The sequence below is a fragment of the Bos taurus genome, chromosome X (genome assembly GCF_002263795.3).
Source record: "Bos taurus isolate L1 Dominette 01449 registration number 42190680 breed Hereford chromosome X, ARS-UCD2.0, whole genome shotgun sequence".
Classification (NCBI taxonomy): domain Eukaryota; kingdom Metazoa; phylum Chordata; class Mammalia; order Artiodactyla; family Bovidae; genus Bos; species Bos taurus.
The window spans coordinates 12,886,393-12,905,139 of NC_037357.1; the positions used below are offsets into that span (position 1 = coordinate 12,886,393).

Genomic DNA, 18,747 nt, shown 5'->3' on the forward strand with positions numbered 1-18,747 from the left:
CACTGTAGGTGGTGATTCCAGCCATGAAATTAAAAGATGCTTACTCCTTGGAAGAAAATGAAAAGTTAAAGTGCAAGTCACTCAGTCGTGTCTGACTCTTTGCGACTCCATGTTCTATACAGTCCATGGAATTCTCCAGGCCAGAATCCTGGATTAGGTAGCCTTTCCCGCTTCCCTGGTGGCTCAGAGGTTAAAGCATCTGCCTGCAATGTGGGAGACCTGGGTTTGATCCCTGGGTCAGGAAGATCCACTGGAGAAGGAAATGGCAACCCACTCCAGTACTCTTGCCTGGAGAATCCCATGGGTGGAGGAGCCTGGTGGGCTGCAGTCCATGGGGTCGCTGAGGGTCGGACAGGACTGAGCGACTTCACTTTCACTTTTCACTTTCATGCACTGGAGAAGGAAATAGCAACCCACTCCAGTGTTCTTGCCTGGAGAACCCCAGGGACAGTGGAGCCTGGTGGGCTGCTGTCTATGGGGCCACACAGAGTCGGACACAACTGAGCGACTTCACTTCACTTCATTTCTTCCCTTCTCCAAAGGATCTTCCCAACCCAGGTATCAAACCCAGGTCTCCCACTTTGCAAGGGGATTCTTTACCAGCTGAGCCACAGGGGAAGAAAAGTTATGACCAACCTAGACAACATATTAAAAAGCAGAGACATTACTGTGCTAACAAAGGTCCATCTAGTCAAAGCTATGGTTTTTCCAATAGTCATGTATGGATGTGAGATTTGGACTTAAAGAAAGCTGAACCCGAAGAACTAATGCTTTTGAACTGTGGTGTTGGAGAAGACTCTTGAGTTTCCCTTGGACTGCAAGGAGATCCAACCAGTCCATCCTAAAAGAGATCAGTCCTGAGTGTTCATTGGAAGGACTGATGCTGAAGCTCAAACTCCAATACTTTGGCCACCTGATGCAAAGAGCTGACTCATTTGAAAAGACCCTGATGCTGGAAAAGATTGAAGGCAGGAGGAGAAGGGGACAACAGAGGATGAGACGGTTTGATGGCATCACCAACTCAATGGACATGAGTTTGAGTGTACTCCGGGAGTTGGTGATGGACAGGGAAGCCTGGCGTGCTGTAGTCCATGGGGTCGCAAAGAGTTGGACACAACTGAGTGACTTAACTGAACTGAATTTTCTGAAAAAACAATGTGCCAGGGAATGGGGTAGAGAGAAGCAGTAGGGTTGGTAGATATAGCAGAATCAATCACAGGTCATTCTTTCTGTCTCTCCTTTAACCTCAAAAGGTCTAAGACACTCCTTACGTTTCACAGGATTATAGGCCTGTGATTGTCACAGAAAGGTGTCGGGGAGGGACAAAGTGGAACTTTGTGATGCAAACTTATCGGAGTGGAATTTATTGGATGTAAACTGTTATATACATGATGGATAAATAACATACCTCAGCTGGCAAAAATTCACCTGCAATGCAGGAAACCCCAGTTTGATTCCTGGGACAGGAAGATCCACTGGAGAAGGGACAGGCTGCCCAATTCAGTCTTCTTGGGCTTCCCTTGTGGCTCAGCTGGTAAAGAATCCACCTGCAATCCGGGAATCCAGGGTTTGATCCCTGGGTTGTGAAGATCCCCTGGAGAAGGGAAAGGCCACCCACTCCAGTATTCTGGCCTAGAGAAATCCATGGACTGTATAGCCCATGGGGTTGCAAAGAACTGGACATGACTAAGTGACTCTCACTTTCACTTTCAAACAACAAGCACCTACTGTATAACACAGGGAATTATATTCAATACTGGGAATAAACTATAATAAAAAGAATACCAAAAAATGTGTACAGCAAAAATTAAAACATTGTAAATCAACTATACTTCAGTAAATATATATATGTATATATAACTGTGTGTGTGTGTGTGTGTATATATATATATATATATATATATATAAGAAGGCAATGGCACCCCACTCCAGTACTCTTGCCTAGAAAATCCCATGGACAGAGGAGCCTGGTAGGCTGCAGACCATGGGGTCGTGAAGAGTCGGACACAACTGAGCGACTTCACTTTCACTTTTCACTTTCATGCATTGGAGAAGGAAATGGCAACCCACTCCAGTGTTCTTGCCTGGAGAATCCCAGGGACGGGGGAGCCTGGTGGGCCGCCGTCTATGGGGTTGCACAGAGTCAGACACGACTGAAGCGACTTGGCATACATATATATGTGTGTGTGTGTGTGTGTGTGTATATATATATGTATATATATATAAATCTCTAAAAACATAAAGAACAGTGCTTAGATCCAAAGATACTGGAAACATCAAGACAAAGAGATGTTTCTCCTCACTTTTTTTTTGTCCCTTTGTAAACGTTTGCCTACATACCTAAGAAAAGTCCCTAGTTTCAGAGGTGCTTTAAGTTCTGGCTCTCAGGTTTCCCATACACAAAATGGAAACACTAGAAGCATCGTCTTCTAAGAGCTGTGAGAATTATATGAACAAAGGCGATGAAAATGATGATGATACTTAACATTTATTGAGATTCTTCTGAGCATTAAAAACTGAAGATATATGGGAAATAAGGGAGGCACAGTTATTGGCACATAAGAAGCAGTTACCGAACATTAGTCTCTTCCTCTTAACCTTCCTATAAGGTTCTTTCCAAATTCAATGGTTTATAATTTCAGGAGAACCCAATCAATGGTGAATGAAGGCTGATCACTCTAAAGAGCCCAGGCTCATGTCAGGCCCTCAATTGCTTGGTAGAGTTAGAATCTGTTAAAGTAAACAATGAGACATCATTGATGGAAAACAACCTTGGTTGGGGGTGCAGAAGAGACTGCAGTAAATCAATCTAATCATGATTGTTATAGCTAAATGTGGGCTTCATTAAGTCTTATCCACCTATAGAAGCAACCTGACCCATATCACTATCCTGATGAAAACATCCCTCAAGGACCTTGACATATTCTCTAAGACCCTCCTTATTACGGCTCCTGCTTTCCTCTTCAGCATTGTCCCTGACACTCTCATTCAGGAAGCTCATAGGCTAAACACACTGTGCCACAGCCATGTCACCAATGCACAGGAATGTTCATCCCCTATGCCTTTGTTTGTGTTGGTCTCTTTAACAGAATTAGAACTGCCTTTCCCAGCTTCTGTCCAGTAAACTCAAAATATTTCTTTAGGACTCGGCTGCAAGAACAAAGTCATCACTGCCATCATCACCCCCCAAAAGTGCTTTCACACTTATACTGTATGTTTCTACAGCACTCTGGCCACACCTCCATGAAAGTTATCATCTAGCATCACCATTCTTTATCCCCATGTCTGTCTCTTGCAGTAGACCTTTATAGGGCAGAGATCACATGTGGCTTAAAGCATCACCACTTCCTCAACAAAATATCACTCTGTTGTATGAATTGGCATGGGGAATCAAGGCTGACAAGATAAAGAAAGGAACTTATTATAACCTGCAATAAATAAAAGGAAGCTACTGCTATTTACGTATCTCCAATCTTCCCCATTGTAAATTCCATGACAGCAGGCACCACGTTTGCCTTATTCCTCACCATATTCCCAGAACCTAACAATACAGGAGGTGCCCTGAATGACTTAATGAATACATCACCTAAAGCAAAGTTTCTCAACTTCACCACTGATGTTTGGGGCTGGATGATTCTTTGTTATAAAACATTTGTCCTGTGCATTGTGGGATATTTAGCAGCATCCTCAGCCTCTATCCAAAGTATAAGAGGAACACGCCCACCTCAGTTATGACAACCAAAAATGTCTCCAGACAATGCCCCATGTCCCCTGGAGAGCAATACTGCCTCTGCCTGAGGACCCCTGACATCGAGCTAGAGCTCTCAAAAGACAGCAAAGATAAATTCTACCTGACTCAGAGAGTGAGCTTTTTCAACATTCAAATTAACCAATCTCTTCCTTCTCCTAAATTTCAGCAGCATATAGGAGAAGACAGAGATAGGTGAGAAAATGAGCCCAAAACCATGCAATTTTGTCAGGAGCAACGTATGCCTGTTTCCATTCTCTCTCTCCTCCTCACAGCCAGCTGCAAATCTCATTGACCAGCCCATGGTTTCTTCAGTTTACCTTCCACCTCACTCTGCATTGTGCTTTCCTGACTGTAAAGACAATTCTGTGTTGGCTGTGAATATTGGTCTTTATTCAGGGTGGCTACCTACTACGCATTCAGTTCTCCACAGGATATTTGATTAGCGCTGTGTTTGGTGAGCACACACTGCATTCAGTAAGACATGACCTCTTGGGGGCAGCAACTATACTGTGGGTGGAAAAGCAATGAATGAGCACAAGGAGTTCTTCCCATTGTTTTACCAAGGCCCTGATTCCTGGGGCTTTAATTCAAGCCTTCCTGTGTTTCTCATTCCAAAGCTCCATGTTCTCCAGACTTAAACTTTCAAAAGATACTCAGAAAATACAAGCCATAACAAGAACCTCTCTTGCTCATCATCTTCAGTTTATCTTCAGTTTCCTCCTCTTTCAAATATAGTCATTGGTGAGTGAATGAATGAATGATGGTCAGAGAGTCATGTAGCCAAAAATTATTCCAGAGTAGGGGAAAAAAAGCCTTAATGATTACCTGGCCCAAACCCCTTATGCATCATGGAGGAAAATAAAACCAAAGGAGAGATATGATTTACCTACTGATACAAGTGAAACTACAGCCTAGATCCTCTGTTCTTTATCTAGTATTTTCTATTTACTGAATCAGCCTCTTTTAGTATTAGGTTAGCAAAAATGTTTCCATAAGAGACAGAAAAACCTGAATGATCATTTTGGCTAACTTGATATATACAGAAAAAGAAACATAGGCACTCTTGCAGGAAATAAAGACTTGCAGGAAATAAGACTTGTCTGCTGAGATCAGGTTGATCCTCATTACAAGCTAAAATAGGCAGGATATCAGTGCCTAGCAGTCTTTTGTACGTGGCAAATGCTAGATACACGTTTGTGGAATAAATCATTGAATGAGATAAGATGCAGTTATGGTGTTGAGAGATTTGCTAAAAACTCCATGTTATTGTCCTTGTTTTCTCTACCCCTGGAACTCAGCCTGTCTACTTCCTGAAGGTAATCCCATCCAACGTGGTGCCACATTAGGATTGCCTACCAAATCTGGAAATAGGATCTGGAATTAATGTAATAACAAAAAGCCCAGTATCTGGGGTACCTAAAATGAGATTCTGCCATGTCCTGATGATTTGGGAACAATTTATGAAACTAGTCTGTGCCTTGTTTTATATTTAAATTGCATTTCTCTTTTGGGACCATAGTCTTGTCTGAACCTTAGGCCATTTTGATTTCTACCTGATTGATTTCTACCTCTTGCCAGCCCCTTCCCATGGAGGACAGATGCTCCCCATCTTCCATAGTTGCAGTGACTGGCTTAGGTAATATTCTAACATAGATTAATGTCTTAACTATGATCACATCAATGAGATTCCTGCTGTTCTGCACCCATCAGCTTCCCCCCATGTCCCAATTAGATAGTGATGCTGCTTCCCAAGTGAGTCTTGCTTCAACACCAGCTTCCTTTCCTTCCCCCACCTGACAACAAGTAAATCTCCACATGCTTTACAAACAGGCCTGCTCATTCGAGTTCTAGCACCTTGGCTCTAGGATATGGCATTAGACACTAACAAGATCCAAACTTTGGGGTAAACCATTGGATTTTCAGAAAACCTCCTTTGAAATGAAGATATTACAAAGAGCAGGAGCTGAACAGTTAATATTTCTCAAAGACTCTCAAAATAGATGAGCTTCCCCAAAGCCTGGGTCTTAAAAGCAGAGAACCTCCAGAGACATGGAGGTGTCGGTACATGAGAAAGTGAGACAAAAGTGAAGGAAGCTGAACATGAGTTGTGTTGAAATACAGAGTTAGGGAGCCATCCATCGTGGAAAGCACCAGGAAGCTAAGGGGAAAAAAAAAAAAAAAAAAGGAAAGAAGCTTCCTTGAGTTAGAGGTCCAAGGAGATCAAATTTCATTGGTGGCCAGGGGAAATAAATTTTTCCTCTTGACAATTTAGCAGAAAGTTAATCCTACCTCTGATCAAAGAAGGACTTTTCCCTTGGTCATGATCAGCTTACAGAGCATGAGCATCAGGTAGGGTGTGCCTGTGGCTCTACAGGGACTCTATGTCTATTGCCTACATGCTTCTCCTTCCCTTTGCTTGTTTTCTGTCCCCCTTCAGCTTTCCTCCAGCACCCACAATTATCAGGTTTAAGATGAAGCCTTCAAAAATCCCAAAGGTATTATCTCTGCTTGCCTTGTGGCCATCCCATTATTAGGGGCTCTTCTGTCTACTTTCTAGCATATATGCTTTTAAAGGAAGCAAGGCCCATAACAAAAGCATACTAAGAGGTAACACAGAGGGCCAACACTAATTCAGTGAGTAAGCACATTTATTACATCACTGTTGATAGATAGCCTCATTAAGTTTTCATAGAGGATCTGTATTAATAAAGCCAACACCTTCTCCAAAGAGGAAATGGTCATGGTGTCACAGGCTGGGATAATGTACCTCCCTAATGGAACACAGTGTGCTAAGTCCCATTTTTAAAGAGGGAGAGGAGTGATGAGGTAGGTGACCTGTTGTTTTGTTGTTGTTGTTGTTTTTAATTGGGGGAAAAAAAAAAAAAAAGCACAGAGCCAGATATCTAGCAGGTGGCCATTAGACCATTGCCACAAGGCTGACATTCAGTTCTGTTCATCTTGGCTCTGGAGTAGTTTGTTGCCTGGTGGCCTCCCCTCAGAAATACTGTCTTGAAGGTGACAGGCCAAGACTACATCAAATGTGGATAAAGATTTAGGCTTTGTTTTCTTTTACCTTAACTCTAGAATGGTATCCTGTTTCAAGGGCTTAAAACCCCACACTATGGCACCCTATTTAGATTTGCTCAATACCCTAATGTCTAGACTCTAGACTTTTCCTTTAGATGCTCCAAAACATTTCTGTCTTGTGTCACATTATCTCTAACCAAGATGTTGGCTAGTGTTCTCCTTATAAGACTGGTGTTATTAAATATTTTTCAGGTGGCAGAATAGCTGAAAGCCACAGCCCTCTATGAAACACCATGAAAAGCTGATGCCTTAAACCTAAATGTCTTGATTTTGTACAAAATATATTTTAATGTAAATTGTAGGTAACAATACAATTATACCATTTTCTGCATATTGCCTAAATATGGTTAGCCTCAGCTCACAGGACTATTTCAAGGCAGTCTAGTAAAAACAAGAGGATGCACTCTGGAGTAATGACAATTGTCCAGAAGAGAAAAGTCCTCAGAAAATGGTATCCCTTTCTCTGGTCCTCATTCTACTTGAGCTCCAGCTAAAGAATCCTTTCTTTCCTCAACGTGGGCAAAAGCAGAAGTCTTGAGCTTGTGAATATCCTTTCTCTAATAGATAATGACTTGGAATGGGACCGTATAAGTCATTACTTTGGGGGACAAGGGACAAAAGCCAAAGAAATGGCTGACCCATGGGTAAAAAGGCAGAAGACATACACAGTGGAGTAGAAAGAGGTGATGACCAGAGTCGGAGAGATATGTTGAAAAGTTAGACCTCAGAGCTCATGAGGGCAAGAGTTAGCTAAAGTCTGTGGGTCATTCCACTGTCAAAGCCAATGGGAGTGAGGAGGACAAGGCCCAAGAGCTAAAATGAAGGAGGCAGTGGAGTAAATCATCATGAGGAAGAGTTGCCTGTTTACTTGTTTGTGTCTCTGTTCATTTTATAAAGAACAAAACAATAGAAATGAAGAGAAAGCACTATTTATCCAAAGCACAAGCAGTAGCTAATGCTCACACAGCAATCAACTAAATGGCAAAAAACTTAAATATATATATTCCACACCAACCATGATGCCTTAAAGCTGTAGAGCCTTGGGAAAGTGATTTAACCACAGTTTTCTTTTCTGTAAAATGGGGATTATAAGTATACCTAGTTTCTACAATGGTTGTGAGGATTAAATAAAGCAATACACATACAGCATCTACCACAGTCTAGTACCTAATGACGATATATAGATGGCTATCGTTACTATATTTGTTACTAATTTAAATAGGTTGGTGAGCTCGGATTATAAGTCTCAGTACAAAAATTATTTGCCAAGCCTGGGACACCAGTAATATGATAGGTGAAAATGAAATATATCTTTGAGGAATATATTACATGCATAGTTATATATATTTAAAAAAAGGAGAAAAACTGATTAAAACATAAATAGGCTCGGCAATAGAAGTTTGGATAAATGCCTAAAGTTATCTAAAAACATTTATTTCATATGTATAAGTATTTATAACATCCTCTTATTCACACTCAACCCAACACTCCCTTCCCCCCCCAAAAAGAACCAAGAACTTGGCTCAAAACAGAGTCTAATTGACAATTTGGAATCAGGAGAGAATCTTAAAAGAAAAAGAATAAAGTTTCAATGACTTGATCAAATTCAAGCTTTTAAGGTTGGTTTGTTGCATTAAGTTTACTCAAGTTGTGTGCAGAGCCACAATTCTGGCAAACCCTAGCGTCTACAGGGAAGGCTTTAAAAAGTCCAAATTAGGAAAAAGCTGAACTAACTTGGCAATCACTGAAGTGCCAAAAGTGTTGCTGAGAAGCAGCAGTACTAAGTGCCTGTTAAAAAATCAGAAATCAGACAGCGAACCATGTGCAGGACAAGGTTAAATACCATGAAAGAGAAGGATTGAAAGAAGGTCAATAATTGCCTGGACAGGAAAAGAAGATGAATAGAATTTTTTTTTCTTAGCCCACACTAGCAAAGACTTCTGCCAGATGGAGAGGTATTGATGGAATTTGAAGTGACCAGGAAAAATGCAGAAGGTGTGCACCCTCAGCTTCACAACTTGAACCATGAAATGTGAAAAGAACTTGTACGGGGTGACGGATATCACTGTTAGCTCCCAAGTCTGTACACGGCCAACTAAAATATAGAGCTCCAATACACAAGACATGTTTGACATATGTGAGATTGTTCCATCATTTTTAAAAAGTTTGCTAATACACAAGGGACAGGGACTGAGCTTAATTAAAGTGCTAGATAAATGATGCTTAAATCTAAAACTACTGTTGCTGAAAATATATCAAAAGTTCATTTGTCCGTTTTCTGTATGCCTGTGCCGACTCCTTTTGAGACATTGTGCTAATGTCACAATGACAATAAGCATTCATAAGTCACTGCTCCTATCTTCACTGACCTCATGACTTCTTAGGCAAATCATTACAATGAATATATTAAGTAAAAACAAACAGTAAATAGGGTGATAGTGACAATCACTAATATGTCTTGGGTTACATGTTGAGTTTATGTGATTTGTAGACATGAACTCATTTAATCTTCCCAGTAATTCTACCACATAGATACGACTAGTATCCTCATTTTATGAAAAGAAACTGATATACAGAGTAGTTACATAAAATGTCCCAAGATCACCCAGTAAGTGATGGAACTGGAAATTGAACACAGCGTGATCCCAAAGCCCAGGCTTTTCACTTTTACACTCTACTGCCTCCTGGTGGGAGAATATGCTTTGATGCAGGAAAGACTGAAATCCATTAGGCCTAGAATTTCAGGGAAGGTGATCTAGAGACATGAAAGGTTGCTGAGTAGCATCCAGAACAGCATCCATGATCAGATGTCTCGCAAATAGCCTAAAACTTATTCTGCTATGCATTCAGCTCAGCTTTTGTTTCAAGTCGGCCTTTTGACCCATCGTGGGCATGTCAAAGCTATGGTTTTTCCAGTAGTCATGTACGGATCTAAGAGTTGGAGCATAATGAAGGCTGAGCGCCGAAGAATTGATGCTTTTGAACTGTGGTGTTGAAGACTCTTGAGAGTCCATTGGACTACAAAGAGATCCAACCAGTCAATTCTAAAGGAAACCAGTCCTGAACATTCATTGGAAGGACTGATGCTGAAGCTCCAACACTTTGGCCACCTGATGCAAAGAACTGACTCACTGGAAAAGACCCTGATGCTGGGAAAGATTGAAGCCAGGAGGAGAAGAGGACAACAGAGGATGAGATGGTCAGAGGGCATCACTGGCTCGATGGGCATGAGTTTGAGCAAGACCCAGGAGGTGGTGAAGGACAGGGATACCTGGCGTGTTGCAGCCCATAGAGCCACAAAGAGTCGGATACAACTAAACGAATGAACAGAACTGAACTGGGCATGAGCCTTCCTTTCACACCTGTGAGTATTCTGGGCCATTTCAACTATCTAAACTTTCAATGCTTGAAGTAACCTTCTTTCCTTTATTTCCAAACATATTACTTTTCTATCTTTACGTTGGAATCTACAATTACCATTCACATTTATGCAATGTGGCCAAAAGGGTTTCATCAAAGCCAAAAAAAAGGAAAAAATAATGCATCCAGGTCTTCACAAAATGTTACCTAAAGGACCTCCAGTGTTAAAGTTATTCTCATAGGACTAAATCCTTGGTCTAGCAGGACAAAGACTGAAATTATGAGGTGTCACAACATGCCCTTTCTATGTTAGAGGTATTCAATCCCTTTGTGCTACATTAGGACTGGAATCTTGAACCCCTTTCTATTAATGCCTACTGTCAATCTTACTTTCCCCATGACCACAGATTATCCGGTACTTACTATGTTGCCCTTTCTTTCTGTAAGGGTATTTCATAAAAGTCCAGGTTTTCTGGAAGCCACAAATAGCTACCACCAATGCTATGGGAACAGTTTTATAGAAACCACACAGCTAATTAACAGGATGCTCATAAAACAGGAGAGTCCTAAAATGCTGAAATAGAACACTGGCTGCTAAACTAAGAAACATGGGGCAGGGGTGGGGGAGGAAAAGATTCTTATATGGTGACTGCTCCTCTTACTGCGTTATCTCAGAGTTTATCACTTCTATCTTAGAGGAAAAGTTAATGTTTTAAAATCACGTTGACTATAATTAAACTGGCACTACTCTCCTCCAGCTTTTTCTATGACACAGATTCTCTAACATGGACCTCTGGAGTCTAAACTTATAAAAGATCTATAAACCCCTTAAGTTGTGAGCAACATTCTCCATGTCTGTGTGTGGGGAGAAGACTCAAGGCTGGCTTTTCTTAGCTTTTCAATGTGGTCCTGTGCCAAACCACTGCTCTGAGAGAGGTTGTGAGGCTAGTAAGAGAGAATATCCTAGATGATATTCAAGATCATAGCTAGCTAGCAAGCCAGATTTCTTCTGTTGGTTTCATTACTGCCTGCATGTGCTGGAACAAAATCTCAGAGTCAGAATAAACATGGGAATATTTAATATATTTCATTATAGTGTAATTTCACTTCTACTATTGCAGTCATTGTGGACAACTAGGAGAAAGTATCAACAAACCATAAAACTGCATTTAAATGATCACAGAAAAATGCAACTGCTGGAATGAACGCTAGGTCCAGTGAACAATTATTCTCTTTGGGATCTTCTTTCTTCCGTGGCTTTCCATACATGCTTTTGTGCTCTATCCTAGAACCTACTAAAGGACACTGAGACTCAAAGAAAAGGTCAACTTAGGATGTTTGCAAAGATTAAGGAAGCTCAGAATTTGTTTACAGGGCATTATTTGTACCACACTGTATATTCACTGCCATGAAAGCAGAAAATAGTTGAATTAATCCTCACAAAGCAAATTAGGACAATATTGTGCTGGGTCACGTTTCTGGATTATCAGATTTCCACCCATCAATCCTGAGCTATTGCTCTACAAATACTCAAAACCTAACTTGATACTCTACATAAATTTGGGACAAAGCCAACTGCATTCCCTCTCATTTGTCAGGATTTCATTCTTAACAATAACAACAGAAAGAACTAAAGCATTTGAAACAGTTCTGCGATATAAAGCTTTTCACTGTGCATCAGTGGATGACTTTCTTTTTAGGTGCAATCTTTCCTGGTTAATTCATGTGTAAAGAAGTACTGAGGGGAAAATACCATAGTTGAGTGGCCTACCAGAGGACTGCATTCAGTTTTCCCAGGAACACAGCATGCTTGTCATCAATTTTATCTCAGGAGGCGAGGATACCATCAGTTCACACGTTGATTGCAGCCACTACTGGAGAGAGATTCAAACCCATTGTAATTGGTTACAATAGAAGCTCAGATCATAGAACTGCCTTCTGGCAAAACTAACCAGGCAGTCAGCAACCAATATCAAGAATCCACTGCATGCAGAGTGTTGTGAAAGCATTAGTCACTCAGTCGTGTCCGACTCTTTGGGACTCCCATGGACTGTAGCCCACCAGGCTCCTCTGTCCATGGGATTTCCCAGGCAAGAATACTGGAGTGGGTAGCCATTCCCTTACTCCAGGAGATCTTCCCCACCCAGGGATCAAACCTGGGTCGCCCGCATTGCGGGAAGATTCTTTACCACCTGAGCCACTGGGGAAGCCCTTGTGAGGCCATGATCATTGACAACTGACTCAAATTCCAGACAGGTGAAAGCAGGCCATGGGATTTAAGTTATCTTCTTTCTCATTTATGGGTACTACAGATTACTGTACTTCCTCAATTCGATCTGTCACCTGAATTCCCCAAACCTGCTTATTTGAACACCATTACTTCCCTCACATTAGAAATCACAGCACTCTAATAAGATGAGTGGGATGTGCTCACATATATGCAAAGTGCCTGCCATCTGGGCTCTGAACAAAGTAAGGGACCTGAAAAATAGAAAGGGACTCGAAGCACAGCTCATGTGCTTGTGTAAGACATTGTGGTGAGGCTCATTGGGATTCACCCGCTTTCTCACTTTTCTACCAACCTTCTTACGTAATTCCTCCCTCCTGGCCTCCCAGAACCACCACCATCAACATTGCCTCCGAGCCTGGAGGAAGAATGCTTTCCAATTATGTCATGGGGTGGTCTCCACCCTTTCCCCATTATACACAGCTGGGGCAGGAACAGGAGGAGGGCACTTATTTTTAACATCCTTTCTCGCCATTTCAGAAAAGACTCAGGAACAAGGCCAGGATTTGCATAGTTCTCTGGAGAGTTGTTTAAGTCAGACTGTCCTGAAGAGGAAAAAATTATAGGGACTCCAGATTAGCTTAAAACATTCAACTAAATATGCAACTATTTTCTATCTTGTGTTAGTTAGTTCTCTCACATGGACAAACATGATAAGAATGAAAAGTTTCTAAGAAATGTGAAGCAGATTAACAGGAAAGTAAGTGTGCAGTTAAGAGTATGTGTGTGTGTTAGTCGCTTGGTCATGTCCAACTCTTTGCAACCCCATGGACAGTAGCCTGGTGGGCTTCTCTGTCCATGGAATTCTCCTGGTGAGAATAACTGGAGTGGGTTGCCGTGCCTTCCTCCAAGGGGATCTTCCTGACTGAGGAATGAAACCTAGGTCTCCTGCATTGCAGGCAGATTCTTTACCATCTAATCCACAGGGAAGCCCTAACACAGTAATATTAACTGGCCTGGGAGCAGATTCTCAACCAATGCTAACTTGGTAAGAATTATTGATGTGTTCTTTGAATGCCTTTACAATATTTTTCTCACATACAAAAAGCTAAGGTCTTTCCCCAATCTTTCACAACCAGGCTGGGAATATATGACTCATTTCATTTCACACAGTGTCATTATCACACATACTGGAAAGGAAGAATGATGATCACCTTCTTTAAAGTATTCTTTATTCCAGGGGAGACCAAGATGGCAGAGTAGAAGGGTGCAGAGCTCAACTCCTCTCCATCAACACATCAAAAATACAGCAACAAATGGAGAAATTCTTCCTAAAAAGTAACTGGAGACTGGCATAAAGACTTTTGTACAACCAAGGCTGTAAGAAACATCCACACAAAATCACATAGGAAGGGAAGAGAAGCAATCAGGTCGGGACCTGTGCCACAGGAGGGAACACAGAAAGGGGAGGGGGTGTTGGTGTGTGACAAGGGTAGATGACCTCCCTGGGAACTAAGCAGTTCAAGCCACATATTGGGCACTGAGGCCTGGGGTCTGACAATGGGAAGATGACCTCCTTAGCTACTGTGAAAACCAGTGGGTATAAACAGGAGGGCTGTAAGAAACCTAGACTCTTCTCGTGAAGAGCATACACATACTTGTCTACTCCCAAAAGAAGGTAGAAGAAGCAGACTGCGCATGATCCTGGCCATTTTCTTAGGACCACAGCAGCACTTGCAATAAATGTTTACTGAATGCCTACTGCAGGCACTTCACATGGAAATACCACATAAATTCCCCAACCCCAAGGAGTCTGAAATCCTTAAGGAAGTAACTCATGAAAAAAATATGTACAAACCAACTCAAGATAATCCCCTGAGAAGGGTACCCAGTTCTTTCAAAACTCAGAGGGGAGTTCTATCTTCTCTATTTGACATGAAAGTGTTAGTTACTCAGTTGTGTCCGACTTTTTGCAACCCCTGGACTGCAGACCACCAGGCTCCTCTGTCCAAGGGATTCTCCAGGCAAGAATCCTGGAATGGGTAGCCACTTCCTTCTTCTACTTGACATAATCACAGTGAAAACAGCTACCTTATAGGGGTGACTAATCTATGGTGGGCATGTGGCAAGTCTTTCATGCATTACAGCTTCTTTTCTTCTCACAGGAATAACAGTACCTATGTCACAGGGCTGTCACCATTTTCCAGGTTAGGAAGCTGAGGCTGTAAGAGGATAGATGACATATGCAAGGTCACAGAACACATGAGACAACTCATCCTGGAGTGGTAAAGCTATGATTTGAGCCTGGGTAATACCTGGGCTTCCCTGGTAGCTCAGTCAGTAAAGAATCTGCCTGCAGTGCAGGAGACCCAGGTTTGATCCCTGGGTCGGAAAGATCCCCTGGAGCAGGGAATGGCAACCCACTCCAGTTTTCTTGCCTGGAAAATCCCATGGACAGAGGAGCCAGGTGGGCTGCTGTCCATGAGTTGCAGAGATTTGGACACAACTGAGCGACTAACACTTTCATTTTCATAGGACTCCAAGCATCGATGAGGAGATGCTTCTGGAGCTGCACCATTTAAGAACAGGGTGTGGGATAGAGATAAGGATAAGGAAGATGCTTCCAAAGGTAAGGGAAATTCTGAATAAAGCCAACAGTGGGTGAGAAAAGCAAGATTTATTCTAAAAAGCATGATAAAAAGATTCTTACTCAAGTCCACACAGGGAATCAGTGGAACATAAGGTCTGGAACAGACTGTGGCCTCGATATGTGTCCATTGTTGACAACTGGGAGCCCTAAAAACTGCACTGAGGTGACAGAGGATGGAGGCAGAGAGACCCCTTAGTAGTCCCTGATGCATACAGACAACGAGGGTATGAAGTGGTGACCACTGAAAGGAGGGAATTGATATAGAAGACGCTGTCAAATAACAGGCACCAGACGCGGTGACTAGGGAAGAGAAAGAGAATCAAAATGCACTGCGGCAAACTGCTAGATATATTCATAAGAAAACCAAGAAAAGGAACCAGTTTGGGGTAGAAGATGGTGAGTTTGTTTTCAATAGGGTGGATCTGGGCAATCCAGCACAACTGAGAAATTCAAAATGGCAAATACATTTCTACTGGCTCTGGGTCTGGACTGTTGTGGATTTTCACATGTGTAACTTAGCTATGACAGCCAAACTCCTTCAGAGCTTTTTGGACAAAGCCGTCATATTTCAAAAAGTGATACCTAAGTGGAAACTGGGTCATCCTCCCACGAATCCACATTCAATCAGTTCACTGCAAAGCCATTTCAAGCAATGCCCCTAACAGTGAATTTAAAAAAGGGATGTCTGCCTTACCGAAACATTCCCTTTTGTAAGCCTGGTAACAATGAGTCATTATTTATTTCCAACTTCTTCTTTGTCAGAACACAATAGAATGTAGGCTGGTCATCTTTGCAGCAGTACCTTTCTGATTGGAGTTATAGGATTGCCGTGGCATTGTGGCTGTTACTGAACATCCTTTAATCTTATCTAAAACATCAAATAATAACAAAATCCCCAAATAGCATTGGAATAGTACGTAATAGTTCACAAAGAATATCCACATGTATATTATCTCATTTGATTTGCACAGCAACCCAGTTGATGCATATATTATTATCCTTATCAATGTAGAAATTGGGGCTCAGAATGTTATATACTTTCCCTAAGGTCAGAATGTTTAATAAATGACAGAGCAGGGATTTGAACCTAACTTCTCTGATCTACTGTTCTTTCTAGACCACAAATCATCCTCCTTGTGTAACCAAATGTAATTACTTTTTATCAAAAGAATGACTTTTAACCACCACCACGATCCCTGGAAGCTACTGCAAAATCAATAGAGCTCTAGTTTATCCTCAGTGAAGTTAACTACTATGGTTCATTTGAATTATCCTTAGTGTGTCATTAAAAGAAAGGATTGATTTTGAGCAGACATGGGAATCATTCATCACCAGCAATTTAATATCAATCCTTTCATAATTCAATGCTAATATTAGCTGCTATTTATTCAGTTCTCTATTGGCCAAACATGGAGTGAGCACCGACTATGTTCAGAACTGTGCTTGATGCTGGCAATAACACGGTTACTGTAAATAAGTGCAAAGAACACAGAAGTAGAAATCAGAAACTATTACTTCTGGTCTGGCTCAACTGTTAATTATCTGTGTTGCCTTAGGCAAGCCATTAAATATCTTTTGTGCCTCATTTATTTATATATGACTATGTATGGCAACCCACTCCAGTACTCTCGCCTGGAGAACCCCATGGACGAAGGAGCCTGGTAGGCTGCAGTCCACGGGGTCGCGAAGAGTCAGACACGACTGAGCCACTTCACTTTCACTTTTCACTTTCATGCATTGGAGAAGGAAATGGCAACCCACTCCAGTGTTCTTGCCTGGAGAATCCCAGGGACGGGGGAGCCTGGTGGGCTGCCGTCTATGGGGTCGCAAAGAGTCGGACACGACTGAAGTGACTTAGCAGCATGTACAAGTCAAATAGGAAACTGTGTTTCTGGAAACACTCACATCTGGAAAGATATGAGGTTTGATAAGGAAAAAAGAGGACCACAAACTTACAGAGTAAAACAAACAGGGGTGGGGTGACAGATGAATTAACTGGTAATTTAAACAATAAATGAACTTATTTACAAAACAGAAACAGACCCACAGCCTTAGAGAATGAAATTTTGATTACCAGGGGGGATGGGTGGTGGGGGGATAGATTGGGAATTTGACACTGACATGTACACACTGACATATTTAAAATAAAATGCATTTTCATGAAAAAAAATAAACAATAGTTTTAAAAATGTTATGTCGCCTACTGTTTGATACACATGATAAACAATAAGAGTGGCTGATTATACAGGCTAGATATATACACACGAACTGAATGAAATCACACAGTAAATAGCCAATTTATTCCTAGTATTTTCAAAATAACCTCTCAATAGAATGACTTCAACAGGCACTTTTTTTTCTAAATAATTTCTGTGTAAAGATAAATGTTGCCAAATATTCATAACACAGCCCCAACAGAACTGCTTTAATGAATTTCTGGACTATTTCCTAAATAGTCTCAAATTTAACTAACCCCTCTTCTCTGACCCCACTGCAGATAATTTAATACAATTTAATCACAAATTTCTAGTTTCTTCCTCTGATATTTCATCTCCTAGTTATTGCCTGGAGAGCCCCATGGACAGAGGAGCCCAGCAGGCTACAGTCCATAGGGTCAGAAATAGTCAGACACAACTGAAGCAACTTAGCACACACACACACACACACATATGCCCATGTACTCTGTTTACATTACACTGCTCACTTTTCTCAAAATATGATATACATTTCCATTCTTCTGTGTTATTGATCATGTTATCCCCTCTACCCATATTGCCTATCATCTTTCATGTGTGGCAAATTTCTAACCATCATACATGCTGGCATGTTGGTTATATAAATGCCACTTTCTTAATAAAGTATTTCCCAATAAAAATACCATAATTACTGAAAATGGTAAACTAAACAGTCAAGAAACATTTATTTGATGTATTCAATTTAACAAAGAAGGATCACATTAATCTAATTTCTTCAGTGGGAAAATTATCTCCCCAAAGTGGTCATGTTAAAATTAGTTTCACATTTCAAATGAGTAAGGTTTCAGTTACCTGGGAATTCATTTGTGTGTAACACCTGATTATCTGATTATTGAAAATAAAAGGGACATTAATCTCCTTTCTTTTCTAAGTTTCAAAGAGAAAAAAACATTCACACACACACACGTGTGTGTGTATATGTATATATATAAATACTCAAGAAATACATAACATACCAGAGTTTTATTCATTCATCTAACCAACATACAAATTGTGGCCCCTCGATCCACATACGTGGCTCCTAAAGGACCTCAAAGACTTAACATGTTTATTTCACACTCCAGTTTGGAATGCCATTCTTCCTTCTACTACTGGAATTCCGTTCCAGCATTATATTACAGAGCTTCCCTAATGCCTGCCTGTGGGGATGCGGGTAATAGTGCCATCTGACACTTATCATAATTTCATTCAAACTCATATTGCTTTTACATTGTATTTCCCTTTGCCATTCTGGCTTCTAACTGCCAGCAGCAGGCTCAAATTTTACCTAAATGGGAGCATTTTGACTTGGGGAGAGAACATTGCTCAGTGCCATTTGCTTAATAGTATACATTACTACAGGGGGAGGGTTCTGACCCGGGGCCAAGCCCCCTGCATCCAGAGTATGGAAAATTTCAAGGGCAAAACAGCAGCCACT

General features: G+C 41.2%; 1 long non-coding RNA gene across 1 annotated transcript in view; it reads right to left on the reverse strand.

Moving 5' to 3' along the window:
- Nucleotides 1-18,747, reverse strand: part of LOC132344363 (uncharacterized) — a 150,086-nt gene that overhangs the window by 83,199 nt on the left and 48,140 nt on the right. Inside the window, exon 2 of the long non-coding RNA XR_009493613.1 lies at nucleotides 11,970-12,072. This is a non-coding gene — a long non-coding RNA (uncharacterized lncRNA). The remainder of the gene's footprint in view (nucleotides 1-11,969; nucleotides 12,073-18,747) is intronic.